The sequence below is a fragment of the Pleurodeles waltl genome, chromosome 3_1, assembly GCF_031143425.1.
Source record: "Pleurodeles waltl isolate 20211129_DDA chromosome 3_1, aPleWal1.hap1.20221129, whole genome shotgun sequence".
NCBI lineage: Eukaryota > Metazoa > Chordata > Amphibia > Caudata > Salamandridae > Pleurodeles > Pleurodeles waltl.
The window spans coordinates 74,064,472-74,080,301 of NC_090440.1; the positions used below are offsets into that span (position 1 = coordinate 74,064,472).

At 44.9% G+C, this 15,830-nt stretch overlaps 1 protein-coding gene and 1 long non-coding RNA gene across 3 annotated transcripts in view; one reads left to right on the forward strand and one right to left on the reverse strand.

The window, feature by feature from the left end:
• Positions 1-2,764, reverse strand: part of LOC138283768 (uncharacterized) — a 337,826-nt gene extending 335,062 nt beyond the window's left edge. Inside the window, exon 1 of the long non-coding RNA XR_011201300.1 lies at positions 2,723-2,764. This is a non-coding gene — a long non-coding RNA (uncharacterized lncRNA). The remainder of the gene's footprint in view (positions 1-2,722) is intronic.
• The window catches only part of SLC1A2 (solute carrier family 1 member 2), a 266,017-nt gene that overhangs the window by 65,807 nt on the left and 184,380 nt on the right, over positions 1-15,830 (forward strand). The gene's annotated exons all lie outside the window — the stretch shown is intronic.

Below are 15,830 nucleotides of genomic sequence, written 5' to 3' on the forward strand. Positions count from 1 at the left end.
CAATGGATGCGGGTTTCTGCAAAATCTTTGGGCATCCACATATATTATTGTACGAGCACCTATTAATTTGCAAATTAAGCCAGTGGCGGTTCCTCCGTGTGAGCGGAGGAGCGTCGCTCCCCTGTACTGCTATGCAGGAAGAGTAAAAAATGTAATTGTAATAAAATGATTGTAGTACTATTTTATTTTTGATGCTTTCTGCCAGCCACAAAGTGCGAGGGCAGGGCGGGGCCAGTGTGTCACTGCTGCCAATTATCGGCAGCAGTTAGGAGTGGCCCCTTTGTTTGAAGTGCGCATGATGGTTTGGCCGGCTACTTTGCTACGACGAAACCAACGTGCATTTCAAACCTCTACAACCCGCTGTCTTAGACAGCTGGGTTGGAGAGAATGCGCAGACATACAGTGCCTATTGGAGCATGGAGCCAGCCCATTCCAGCCAATCAAGACACTTTTTTCATGGTGCTTAACAGCATGAAAACAGTGTCCTCATTGGATGAGAAAGTTGGCTGTGGGCTTTGCGCTCCGAGGACACGCTGCAGAACGAGCACGTGCTGCAGGACATTGAGTGTGGTAAGTGTTTTTTTTTTTTATTTATATTGGTGCGCATGTTATGTGTGTATGTTACGTATGTTGTGTATATGTTGTCGTTTTTTGTGACCCTCCAATTTATTTTGCTGCCAGACGCTACTGAATTAAGCCCTGCATGGGTTTAATTAGCTTATTCACAAAGCTATCTAAAAAAAATAGGCCCTCATTTCAACCTTGGCGGTCTTTTTCCAAGACCGCCGAGGTTCCTCCGGGCCGAAGACCGCCAGTGGTGGCGGTCTTCCGCCAACCATATCATGACTGATGGCAGCACTCTGCCCTTTTTCGGACCAAGAGCCGCCAGCAGCCATACTGGCGGTCGGCGGTGAAGTGGAGGGTGCTCCATCCTCACCGCCACGTCATCAGAACACCACCTACAGAATCACGTCTCAGAATTCAGCGCGGCGGTGTTCTGGTGACGGGGTGTTGGTGGCAGAGCAGCCCCCACGGATCCCGTTCCCTCCCGGAGGATCACCGGAACAGGTAAGGCGATTGTTCGTTAGGGGAGGGGGTGTTGGGGTGTTGTGTGGTGTGTGCGTGCATGGGGGTGTGCATGTGTGTGTAGAGGGGTTGTGTGAGTGTGTGTGTATGCCTGCGGGGGATGTAATGTGTGTATGGGAAATGTGACGTATATGTATGTGTACATGTGTGCGTATGTGTGTGTGTATGTGTGTGAGTGGTGTAAGCGTGCGTGTAGGAGGGTGTGGGGGTTTCTGTGGGTGTGGGGGGGCAGGGGGTGGGGGTTTCTGTGGGTGTGGGGGGGCAGGGGGTGGGGAGGGGGTCCTACCACCTTTGGGAGGGAGGTAGGGGGGTCGTGGGTGTTGGGGGAGGACTCGGGGGAGGGGGAGGAGGAGACCCCAATCAGTGCCAGGGAACAAATAGTGCCTACCACCATGGATTTCGTGGCGGTACCAAACCCCACAAAATCCATGGCAGTATGCGGGGTCCTGATACCGCCGGCGGTCTAGTGTCTCCAGCCCAGCGGTCATTACCACCCTGACGATCGATGTGTTAAAGTGGCGGTTTTGCATGGTGGTAACAGCCATGGTCAAAATCCCATTTTTTTCCCGCCGGTCTGTTGGTGCTATTACCGCCGCTTTTACACCGACCGCCAGGGTTATAATGAGGGCCATAATGTTTTAGATGGCTGTAACAGGGATCCACGTCACTGCAGCAGATGTATTAATTACACAAACCAATAGAAAGACCTATTTGGGCCCTGTAGATTTGGGGCGTGAACCTTACACCAGGATTTTTGCAGCAGGTCAGTTCAATGAATTAACTGACTGATTTAAATGAAATGAAACTGACTTAAATAAATTACCAAAACTGATGTGCAGAGAGGCGACCATTTCATTCCTTCGCTTGCCTTGACGCGGCTGCCCTGACATCCTTCTGTGGTTCAAAGCTGTGTTTGCTGACAGCCCCTGGCACTCTGTCAAGCTTCTCAGTCAACCTGCCACCTGATTTCCCCAGAGAAGCGTTCACTTGACGCCTATTTTTCGATCCCCTTTCAGGCTTTGAGTAGCGCCTGACGTGCCGGGGTGGCCGCTTGGCCTCGATGAGCTGCGGCAGGGCAGCACCAGTCGTCAGGCGTGAACGCCTGCTTCCGGCCTGTCCATCAAGGCAGTTTAATGAGGCCCGGCTCTTTCATAGCGGCCACGCTGAACCGAGGCGTCGGGCAGAGCATCCCTCGCCCCATGAGACATGGAGAAGCAGGGGATGAGGGAGTGCGGGCACTGGAGACAGCGAGGACCGCCGTGCATGGTGATGGGTGCCAACGCTGGTGGGAGACATCTAGGCGCTCCAGAGCAGGAGGGCGGTGATCCTGCTGTCTGCCAGGGCTGTACCTGTTGACGCTGCGCTGGCCTTCGTCACAACCTGCACCCTTCTCCCCAAACTTCGCCTCTCCCTTCTTCTGCCCTCCAATATTACAATGTCCTCATGTATCTTTTTAGTGGTCCCCGTTCCGCCCATTTATCTTCCCTCCCTTTCGTTCTTTTCTTTTCTACACACTTTCACCATTTCCCTCCTCTTCCCACCTAACGTTTCTCGCTCACCCACTGCTCCTCGCTGTCTCTTTCTCCCTCTCCCACCCCTCAGTTTCTCTCGTTTTCTCCCTGTCTCCAACACTTACCACGTCTCCCTCTTTTCGTCTTCTTCCGTCGCTGTCTTCCTCCTTCTCCAGCCTCCCCTCCTCCACGCCCTCTTTCTTTAAATGTCCATGCAAATCATCAAATGGTGAGTCACAAACTTGACATGCCCACTCATACCCTCAAATCTGAAGTCACAAACATTAAATGCTCTATTACACCTTCAAATGCTGAGTCACAAACATGAAATGCCCATTCACATTCTGAAATGCTGAGTCACAATTATTAAATGCCTATTCACTCCCTCAAATGCTGAGTCAGAAACATGACATTGCATACCTAAAAGCGTCAAAAGCCTAAGCCCCATCATCGAATGGGCAGGAACGAATATCAAGTGCTCGGGTACAAACATCACATGGCCACGAACGCCCGTAGGACGCTGTGACACACTGGGGAAGGCCTCAGGATAGATGCATGCGCACTGGCGCAGCTTCCATGCTCAGGACGTATTAATTGGTACAGCCACTAATGTTTTGTAGAACCTCCCATGTGCAGGCCTGCTGTAAATACCTAGCAGCACCTAGGTGTGCCCTCACATGCACTCTCTCAGAGCACTCCCCACCAGGAGGGGCAGACATGGCCTCGAATGCTCGGTGTAGCTCCCCGTAGACACATGGGGGTCAGCATCCAGTTCAGATACTCACCAACATGGTCTCCGCCCACATCACGTAGCCCTTGTAAGAGTGTGATGGTTTCTGCTGTGGGAGGGTCAGAGGGCATGGCATGGACTGTAGAGGTCGGCACATTGCTGGTGACGCAGGGCCCGCTGAGAGGCCGCGAGCACTGCAGTCTGTGCACGTTGGTGCTTTGGGGAGGGCAACACCGCACTGTCTACAGCACAGACTTTGGCATTTTCTCATACATGTCAGGGGATGCAGGATGCATACATGTGCACAAGCGTAGCTCCTGGCACAGATAGGCCGGTCTCTGTGGATGACCATGTGCCCTGTCCCTGGGCTGGACCCTTGCCCTTTGTTCACCCCTCCCTTGCATCCTTGCTAGGTTTGCACGATACAAATACCTTGTTCACCGCTCCTTTGCTTCCTTGCTAGGTTTGCACTGTACAGATACCTTGTTCACCGCTCCCTTGCATCCTTACTAGATTTGCACTGTACAAATACCTTGTTCACCCCTCCCTTGCATCCTTGCTAGGTTTGCACTATACAACTACCTTGTTCACTGCTCCCTTGCTTCCTTGCTAGGTTTGCACTGTACAGATACCTTGTTCAGCGCTCCCTTGCATCCTTGCTAGGTTTGCACGATACAAATACCTTGTTCACCTCTCCCTTGCATCCTTGCTAGGTTTGCACTGTACAGATACCTTGTTCACCGCTCCCTTGCTTCCTTCCTAGGTTTGCTCTGTACAGATACCTTGTTCACCGCTCCCTTGTTTCCTTGCTAGGGTTGCTCTGTACAGATACCTTGTTCACCGCTCCCTTGCATCCTTGCTAGGTTTGCACTATACAGATACCTTGTTCAGCGCCCCCTTGTTTCCTTGCTAGGGTTGCTCTGTACAGATACCTTGTTCACCGCTCCCTTGCATCCTTGCTAGGTTTGCACTATACAGATACCTTGTTCAGCGCCCCCTTGTTTCCTTGCTAGGGTTGCTCTGTACAGATACCTTGTTCAGCGCTTCCTTGCATCCATGCTAGGTTTGCACTATACAGATACCTTGATCACCGCTCCCTTGTTCTGTTTGCTCTGTACAAATACCTTCTTCACCACTCCCATGCTTCCTTACTAGGTTTGCTCAGTACAAATTATTTGTTCAGCATCCCTTGCTTCTTTGCTAGGTTTCTCTATACAAATACATTTACATACTTGATCAGGAAGAAGTGGTGGGAGCCCTCCCTCGTCGTCATCCCATTAAACCCCCACCAGCATCTGATTTGCTGCTGAGTAGTTTTAGGCGGGGCAAGAGTTGGGAATATAGAAAGTCAGCATAGCTGCCTACACCAACTTTAGGGTTGAGCGCGCAAGCGCTCTGCCCTGTTGTAATCTCTCTGTGGACTTTTAACCACGCCCATGTCACGCCCATCACTTTCATTGGTTTGTGGACTTGCCTTTTAAAATTCGCTTGATTTCATTTGTGAAAGGCATGCATACGTCATGACTTTCCGGTGTTTAGCCCTCCTCGAGGGCACCAGCCAACTACTGAAAACATACAAGGGTCCTTGTTTTCCGCATGGTTTCTGGACTACATTTTCTTATTATTTCCTATGCAGCACAATGTCGCTGGGCAGTAATCAAGCGCTTTGCATGACTACCAGTTTACTTCTGTTGTATCCAAGTGCTACTTGGCGAATTCAAGGTTTTACAAAGTGTGATCATGCTTGTTTTTTTTAAAATATTTTTTTTGTAAATTGTCTGCATCCCCATGCACCCTCCTGCCCGCCCACCCCTCGAGATTTGCTGTGGCTGCCGCAGCACATGTGCATTGCCACGCGCCCTCTAGTTTTTTGATGCATTGTAACTGTTTCCCCTTTCTGCTACTGGAATGCGTGCCTAGTTTGAGATTAAAAATCTTTTCACTAGGTGTAAACAGAGTAGCAACACAAGCACCTGGTGCCCCGATATTACACAGATTATGGTTAAAGCCACTCCCACCAGGGAGGGTCGTGCACACTGTACAGTAGGGTACGTTCTACTCGCAATGAGAGAGGCTCAAGCGTTGAACCGGACAGCTTTGGTTTCCAACCCTGTTTTATACCAGGCGTGAGGAAATGGTGCCTGACGTGCACCTTCTGTTATGGTCATTTCAGTGAACCTGACGTCAGGCTCTCCATTCTGGTCATGGTGAGTTGGACTGTGGCTGGCTTGGCGCTCTCTGTTCATTTCAAGTCCAGTTAGGAATTTACAACTCTAATAGTTCAAACTCGAGCAAATGTGAGACCCATTGCATTGCAAATGCTTGTTACTTTCTGTTGGGTGTGCTTCCTTACAAGGCAGTATCTAGATGTGGCAAGTGACTAGCCAGCTTCCTCAGCCGCCATCCTGATGCATGGGCACCCATGCATGTATGTGACTGGCTCACGCTGGCATTTCAGTCGTGGCATGTTTGTACTTCTGAGTTCCTTGGAGGCCAGTATCAGTTGAATTTAATCCTTTATTTTACATACCTATGAATATGCTGGCCCACTAACCCCGTACCTCTGTGTTGGACGTCCAGCAGCATCACCTGGACAGATTCACCAGGACTAGCTCACGTGTAAAGTGAGTGGCTGGAAAGGACCATGAGAGGGGCTGTTCCTCTCCATGTACCCTTAACATGGGGCATGCATGCGATATAACATGATGTGTTCTGTGGGGTATAGCTTTCCCATAAAAGACTGGAGGGTAGGTTGAAGCGCATCACACACAGTACGTGTAAGGAAATGTAATTAGTGTCACACATAGGAAATGCAAGCAGTATCACACGAAGGAAATGCAAGCTGTATCACATGTAGGAAAAGCAAGCTGTATCACATGTAAGAAATGCAAGCTGTATCACATGTAAGAAATGCAAGCTGTATCACATGTAGGAAAAGCAAGCTGTATCACATGTAAGAAATGCAAGCTGTATCACATGTAGGGACCACAAGCTGTATCACACATACAGGAAATGCAAGCAGTATCACATGTAGGAAATGCAAGCTTTATCACATGTAGGAAATGCAAGCAGTTTCACATGTAAGAAATGCAAGCTGTATCACACGTACAGGAAATGCAGTATTACATGTAAGAAATGCAAGCTGTATCACACGTACAGGAAATGCAAGCAATATCACATGTAGGAAATGCAAGCTGTATCACATGTAAGAAATGCAAGCTGAATCATGTAGGAGCTGCAAGCTGTTTTACAGGTAGAAAATGCAAGCAGTATCACACATACAGGAAATGCAAGCAGCATCACATGTAGACAATGCAAGATGTATCACGGGTAGGAAATGCAAGCAGTATCACATGTAAGAACCGCAAGCTGTATCATATGTAGGAAATGCAAGCTGTATCACATGTAGGAAACGCAAGCTGTATCACATATAGGAAACTCAAGCTGTATCACATGTAGGAAACAGCTTGCATCACATGTAAGAAATGCAGGCTGTATCATATATAGGAAAAGCAAGCTGTATCACATGTAGGAAACACAAGCTGCATCACATGTAAGAAATGTATGCTGTATCACACATACAGGAAATGCAGGCAGTGACACACATAGGAAATGCAAGAAGCATCACAGGTAGGAAATGCAAACATTGTCGCACGTAGGAAATGCAAGCAGTATCACACATACAGGAAATGCAAACAGTATCACACGTAGGAAATGCAAGCTGGATCACATGTAGGAAATGCAAGCAGTATCACACATAGGAAAAGCAAGCTGTATTACATGTAGGAACCACTAGCTGTATCACATGTAAGAAATGCAAGCTGTATCACATGTAAGAAATGCAAGCAGTATCACATGTAAGAAATGCAAGCAGTATCACATGTAAGAAATGCAAGCTGTATCACAGGTAGGAAATGTAAGTAGTGTAACACATAGGAAATGCAAGCATCATCACATGTAGACAATGTAAGTAGTGTCACGCGTAGGAAATGCAAGCTGTATCAAATGTAGGAAATGTAAGTAGTGTCACGTGTAGGAAATGCAAGTAGTTTCACACATACATGAAATGCAGCCAGTATCACATGTAGACAATGTAAGCAGTATCACACATACAGGAAATGCAAACAGTATCACATGTAAGAAACGCAAGCTGTATCACATGTAAGAAATACAAGCTGTATCACACGTAGGAAATGCAAGCTTCATCACATGTAGGAACCGCAAGCTGTATCACATGTAAGAAACGCAAGGTGTATCACACGTAGGAAATGTAATTAGTGTCACATACAGGAAATGCAAGCAGTATCACACGAAGGAAATGCAAGCTGTATCACATGTAGGAAAAGCAAGCTGTATCACATGTAAGAAATGCAAGCTGTATCACATGTAGGGACCACAAGCTGTATCACACATACAGGAAATGCAAGCAGTATCACATGTAGGAAATGCAAGCTTTATCACATGTAGGAAATGCAAGCAGTTTCACATGTAAGAAATGCAAGCTGTATCACACGTACAGGAAATGCAGTATTACATGTAAGAAATGCAAGCTGTATCACACGTACAGGAAATGCAAGCAATATCACATGTAGGAAATGCAAGCTGTATCACATGTAAGAAATGCAAGCTGAATCATGTAGGAGCTGCAAGCTGTTTTACAGGTAGAAAATGCAAGCAGTATCACACATACAGGAAATGCAAGCAGCATCACATGTAGACAATGCAAGATGTATCACGGGTAGGAAATGCAAGCAGTATCACATGTAAGAACCGCAAGCTGTATCATATGTAGGAAATGCAAGCTGTATCACATGTAGGAAACGCAAGCTGTATCACATATAGGAAACTCAAGCTGTATCACATGTAGGAAACAGCTTGCATCACATGTAAGAAATGCAGGCTGTATCATATATAGGAAAAGCAAGCTGTATCACATGTAGGAAACACAAGCTGCATCACATGTAAGAAATGTATGCTGTATCACACATACAGGAAATGCAGGCAGTGACACACATAGGAAATGCAAGAAGCATCACAGGTAGGAAATGCAAACATTGTCGCACGTAGGAAATGCAAGCAGTATCACACATACAGGAAATGCAAACAGTATCACACGTAGGAAATGCAAGCTGGATCACATGTAGGAAATGCAAGCAGTATCACACATAGGAAAAGCAAGCTGTATTACATGTAGGAACCACTAGCTGTATCACATGTAAGAAATGCAAGCTGTATCACATGTAAGAAATGCAAGCAGTATCACATGTAAGAAATGCAAGCAGTATCACATGTAAGAAATGCAAGCTGTATCACAGGTAGGAAATGTAAGTAGTGTAACACATAGGAAATGCAAGCATCATCACATGTAGACAATGTAAGTAGTGTCACGCGTAGGAAATGCAAGCTGTATCAAATGTAGGAAATGTAAGTAGTGTCACGTGTAGGAAATGCAAGTAGTTTCACACATACATGAAATGCAGCCAGTATCACATGTAGACAATGTAAGCAGTATCACACATACAGGAAATGCAAACAGTATCACATGTAAGAAACGCAAGCTGTATCACATGTAAGAAATACAAGCTGTATCACACGTAGGAAATGCAAGCTTCATCACATGTAGGAACCGCAAGCTGTATCACATGTAAGAAACGCAAGGTGTATCACACGTAGGAAATGTAATTAGTGTCACATACAGGAAATGCAAGTAGTATCACATGTAGGAACCGCAAGCTGTTTCCCACATACAGGAAATGCAAGCAGTATCACACGTAGGTAATGCAAGCTGTATCACATGTAGAAACCGCAAGCTGTATCACATGTAAGAAATGCAAGCTGTATCACAGGTAGGAAATGTAAGTAGTGTCACACAGGAAATGCAAGCAGCATCACATGTAGACAATGCAAGCTGTATCACATGTAGGAAATGTAAGTAGTGTCACACGTAGGAAATGAAAGCTGTATCACACATACAGGAAATGCAAGCTGTATCAGATGTAAGAAATGAAAGCTGTATCACATGTAGGAAACACAAGCTGTATCACACGTAAGAAATGCAAGCAGCATACATCACATGTAGGAAATGCAAGCTGTATCACATGGAGGAAATGCAAGCTTTATCACACATACAGGAAATGCAAGCAGTATCACATGTAGAAAATGCAAGCAGTATAACATGTAGGAAATGCAAGCTGTATCACATGTAGGAAATGCAAGCTGTATCACACGTACAGGAAATGCAAGCAGTATCACATGTAAGAAATGCAAGCAGTATCACATGTAGGAAACACAAGCTGTATCACACGTAAGAAATGCAAGCAGCATACATCACATGTAAGAAATGCAAGTAGTATCACATGTAGGAAACGCAGGCTGCATCACATGTAAGAAATGCAAGCAGTATCACACATAGGAAAAGCAAGCTGCATTACATGTAGGAACCAGCAGCTGTATCACATGTAAGAAATGCAAGCTGTATCACAGGTAGGAAATGTAAGTAGTGTAACACATAGGAAATGCACGCATCATCACATGTAGACAATGTAAGTAGTGTCATGCGTAGGAAATGCAAGCTGTATCACATTTAGGAAATGCAAGCATTGTCGCACGTAGGAAATGCAAGCTGTATCACATGTAAGAAATGCAAGCATTATCACATGTAGGAAACGCTAGCTGTATCACATGTAAGAAATGCAAGCTGTATCACAGGTAGGAAATGTAAGTAGGGTCACACATAGGAAATGCAAGCAGCATCACATGTAGACAATGCAAGCTGTATTACAGGAAGAAAACACAAGCAGTATCACATGTAGGAAATGCAAGCCGTATCACATGTAGGAATTGCAGGCAGTTTCACACGTAGGAAACACAAGCTGTATCACATGTAGGAACCTCAAGCTGTATCACATGTAGGAACCGCAAGCTGTATCACAGGTAGGAAATGCAGGCAGTATCACATGTAGGAAATGCAAGCAGTATCACATGTAGGAAATGCAAGCTATATCACATGTAAGAAATGCAAGCAGTATCACATGTAAGAAATGCAAGCAGTGTCACACATGGGAAATGCAAACAGTTTCATACGTAAGGCATGTAAGCAGTATCACATATAGGAAATGTAAGTATTGTCACAGTAAGAAATACAAGTATTATCACACATAGGAAATGCTAGGATTGTCACACATAGGAAATGTAAGTAGTATCACATGAAGAAAATGTAAGTAGTGTCACATGTATTAAATGCAAGCAGTATCATAAGTAGGGAATGTAAGCAGTATCACACACAGGTAATGTAAATATTGTCACAGTAGGAAATGCAATCAGTATCATATGTAGAAAGACAAGTATTATCACATATAGGAAATAGGTTCACACGCTGTCTCCAGTCCCGAACTTTTTATGTACCAATCACTGGGGTCAGTTCCCAATAGCATGTAAGTGTATGCAAAGGAAACTTCAATAGTATGACCTCCGGTACTCCTAAATGATTTTGTGAATTGGCTACATCGTTCCTACTTCTGCTAGTCTATTTAGTTAACTGGTTAGCAAAGCACGACTACAACACCCAGAATGCATTCGGTGATCACATGTTCGTTCATGAACAGAAAAAGTGTCCATAAAAATGAAAAAGGCGATTGTCCCCCTAAATGTATCACAACTTAAAACTGCACAAGTGTCACTGCAATAAAGAACAAGACACCATATTGCACTTTATTAGGCACGATATAGGAGCCCAGTACCCTGAAAATGTAGAAAATTGCAAACTGGCCTAGAAGTAGGTAAAAAGCAGGGTATGGTACTGGAACATACTAAAACAGCAAGAGGGAGTCTGGTTGATAGCCACACATTCTCCAGCACTAAAGACCAATGTAAACCAGTGCTTGATCTGAGCCGGTGGTTTCCGGTGCTCGGCCCCTGGAACTTAATCGTCAACTCCAGCACTTATGACAGCTGCCACATGGTGGCGCTGTTTGTGTACTTTAGAGATGAGCAGAACAACAGTTGTTTATTCATTCAATGTACATTCAAAATAACCAATACCTGTCGCCCAAGCCATTCCTATACCTCTGGGGGCCTTAAACAGTCTGAAATGTCAGGCTTTTAGGTGAGATGGTAGGACGTTGTCTAGGTACTGTCATTGGCAGTGGTGATGGATGATGTAAGCTGTGGTGGCCCCTGATGAGGGCTTGGCACTTAGTTCTATTACAAGTACTGATCTAAACTGATGTCTGCAGGGGAAACAGGAGACTAAATCACAGACCACCAGTGAGAACTGGTGAGGACGAACCATGGGGAAACTTTTAAAAGTCATGTGTTGTTTCTAAAAGGAGAAAGTAAAAACTGTATAAATAGACCTTCTTTCAGTGCTGGAAGCTCACAGGACCACATTGTGTACTTGGCAAGTAGACAGGAGAGGCTGCCAATGCTCGCAGGTGAGATGAGCCAAAGTAGAGAAACTCAAAACGTTTCAGATGCTGATTTTGCAAACCTCTTCACCCACAGCTTTCAGCTTGGACACAGTGACTGTAAACAAAAGGTGGGCATGCAGCTTGCAGCTCTGCCACAGATGTGTTTTAACTGCTTCGGAAAGACAGCCAGCACCGTGGTACGACCCAGAAATGGAGACTATGTTGCAGGAGTGTGTGGTTGTCTGGACAGGTGGATTTCTAAAGTTTGCTGGGGTTGTTCTCCTAAGCACCTTGTCTGGCTGTTCCACCAGTAGAGGTAGCACCTTCTCACCATACCTCTGCTTAGAAGGTGGTCACAACACACCTAGATTCCAGCCCTGCACTCCATCACTGTTTTCTGCTGTGCCATTTATAACACCATCACCTCTCCTGTCCTTGTACCCCAAGACGGCCATTGACCTAATGCTGTGATGTCATACTGCTGGGGGCATGCAACCCCCAGCAGCCTGCATTGAGGGCACCTCAAAGAAAGACCTGCTTTCTGCTATTTCAAAAAATAAATACTGACAGGGGTACATATTGCTCTTTGTCTGTATATGTCTGTAAGATTCGGAGATCTCCATCCTTCCTTTAAATGTGTGGCTTCAGGGTTCAGGTGTTATGTATTCTGCTCGTAGTGAGGGCTGTTCATGTGTTGGAACGTACCACTCCTCTGACCTCAGCACGTGTTTGGTTTTACTAGTGTTGGGGGGCTCCAGGGGCAGAATCCGCGTCTGATTACTGTTTTAGGACAGCCGCCTCTGTTTAGCCTGTTTCAGATGCGAGCTTGGTACCATCTCCTCCTACTCTAAGAGGTGCACGGGTCTGCAGGAGTCTTCCTGTACCCAGAAACCCTTGCGCCCTGCTGATGCTCTGCAATCTATCAAAAGCGGGAGTTGGCTTTTTTTAAATGTGGATATTTCGCAAAATACCGGTGCATATATGGGATGATAGGGATGGGGCGTAGTCACACGCCACATGAGCCTGACTTTGTTGCTGTTTTTTTGTCCTTAAGAACAAGTCCGGAAATATCCATTGAGCCCAGCACTAACGTAGCTTAGCATCCCACCCTCTTGGGCTTAACGTTCTTGTGATTCTGTGTGAAACCCCTCAAGCTTAGCCTGTGGCGAGTGTAAGCTGACTTTACACGTTATTTCACCTCTAGTGTCAACCACTGAATGTTCTGCCTCGAGCTGTTACCATGACCACTGTGGTGCTTTCCATCCAGCTGACAAGCTTGCAACTGCAAAACTATATATGCAATGAGTCCTCTCCATTTGAAGCAAATAAGTAAGCTATGTCTTGCAACTAACCTATTTAAAATCTGCCATATCTGGCGTTAAAAAGGGCCCACTAACTTCAGACTCTCCCATGGCAGAAAACCAATGCAATTAAAGCACTATGGCTGTTTTTGTGACCAGAAATTATTCTCACTGAGGCAGGCCAGTGAATGATGTCACATTACACCTCAAATCCGAAGCAAACATCATCAAAAGAACATTCTAGAACGCCTACTATCGGTGATTGTTAGCTATTCCGTGATGTCAAAATACATCTCAAATCCGAAGCAAGCATCATCAAAAAAAACATTCTAGAACGCCTGCTATCTGTGATTGTTAGCTATTCCGTGATGTCACAATACATCTCAAATCCAGAGCAGGCATCACCAAAGGAACATTCTAGAACGCCCACTATTGGTGACTGTTAACTATTTAGTAATGTCACAATACATCTCAATTCCAAAGCAAGTATCACCAAAGGAACATTCTAGAATGCCTACTGTTGGTGATTGTTAGATATTCAGTTACATCAAAATACATCTCAAATCCGGAGGTGTATCATCGAAGGAACATTCTGGAACGCCTACAGTTGGTGATTGTCAGCTGTTGGGTGATATCACAATAAATATCAAATCCAAAGCAGGTATCATCAAAGGAACATTCTAGAATGCCTACTGTTGGTGATTGTTAGCTATTCTGTGATGTCACAATACATCTCAAATCAAGAGCAGGCATCAACAGAGGAACACTCTAGAATGCCTACTATTGGTGACTGTTAGCTATTCAGTAATGTCAGAATTCATCTCAATTCCAAAGCAAGCATCACCAAAGAAACATTCTAGAATGCCTACTGTTGGTGATTGTTAGCTATTCAGTTATATCAAAATACATCTCAAATACGGAGCAGGTATAATCAAAGGAACATTCTAGAACACCTACTGTTGGTAATTGTTAGCTATTGGGTGATATCGCAATAAATCTCAAATCCATTGCAGCTATCATCAAAAGAACATTCTAGAATGCCTACTGTTGGTGATTGTTAGCTATTCAGGAGTAGGGAAAGAGGACTGTTTGTTCCCTATACTGGATCTACCCTACAAAGAACATTTGCTGCATATCAATAGCAAGTTGTCTAGAAAAGCTGAGTGCTTTTTCCAAGTGCCTCATTCAGCAACCTCAAAACATATGTAAATAAGAACTTGCCCATGTGTCCATCTCTATCACTGTGTACACTTTAGATTGTATTGTTTGTGCTTTTATTTCACGTGATCTAGAACAAGACGGTTATAAATGCATGTAACATAGTTAGATTTGGAGGTCTGCACATTTTGAGGCCTATCCACAAAGGCATTTTGGTGTATTTAACATAGTAATCGTGAAGTGCTCTATTGTGTACTCTTGGATAGCTGGCTGAATTGCCCCAAAAGCATTTATGGCTATCCATGAAATGTGAATATTCAGGGAATATTCATATACAGTTAGTACAAATAGAAAGGACTGTACAACTTTTGGTCTTATTAATAGGGACTTGGACTTGGAGTTTTAGGGGAGATTTACAAAGGCATATAAGAATATGTAAAAGAGTACCCACTTTCCTTACTCATAAAACCTATGTGAACTGGTCCCTCTGTTTACCAGTGAGTAAAATATTGCTCAGGTTACCTGTGATGGAAACAGGGATGGTGTGTGCAGGTGGGGGGATCCTCATCAGAGGGAGTCTAGCCGATCTTCGCCTTGAGAAGACTGAATGTGCATACGGCACTCTGGATATGTATTCAATGCATGATCCCAACAGGAAAGGAAACCCTTTCCTCATTTACCTGGGTCAGCTGCTCAGATTTTTTTAAATGCATAGTTGTATAACAGCAAAGGAAGGGCATCAGATGCATCTCTGACCATCATGATGCCTTTGGAGGACAGAAGGAAAGAACTCAAGATCTACTGTAATAAAACATCTCCACTAAATTGCAGGACTGCTGTATGTTCTTTTCACTATCAGGGTTTCTATGCATTCCTGTGCATTTCATGGCATGTACATACACCTTAAGGGCAGTAAAGAGCTTAATCACAAGCCGTATTTTAATAGGGCAGAAGTTCCATTTGCAACTGAGATGTCAATCACTGGTCCAGGGGGCCCAGGTGCATTCCATATAATCAGGATAATTTCTGACTATCCAATTCTGTTTCACATGCCTCATTTGTATGTACATTTTTCTTGTGTGCATATCCTGAAAACCTAGATGGATGCAATCAACTATCAGGTTCTATGTTGAACAGCCTTATACTAGATCAGACTCACCTAATACCATTAAGACTATTAATGACATCACACTGCTGACTGGATTTGGGAGGAGTGACATAAACAGAAGGCTTGAATCCTGATATATTTAATTTGCTTCTTTGCTCTAACACCCAGCCATTTTCTATAAAGCTTACCACGACCTCCCGACCAGGCAATGTAACAAGAAGACCGGTGTTTTCGTGATGTGTGTTATGCCTTTAAGGCATGATGTAGTCCATTATGCATTGCACATGTGAGTTTGTATCCCATCCTTGTCACCAAAATGTACTGAATTCACACCACTGAGAATGGTGAGATGATCACCTAAGGATGAGTGCTTTGGTTTCATGTTGATGGGAAATGAACTTAAGTGAGCTACAAGTGAGAGGGTAGGAGATGGGGTTCTTGGAGGTAGCGGGGCAGTCTGAGAGTCAGATGGGGATGTGCCACGGAGAGTGAAGATGTAGGCGTGAACCGTGCACAGGTGGTGGTGTA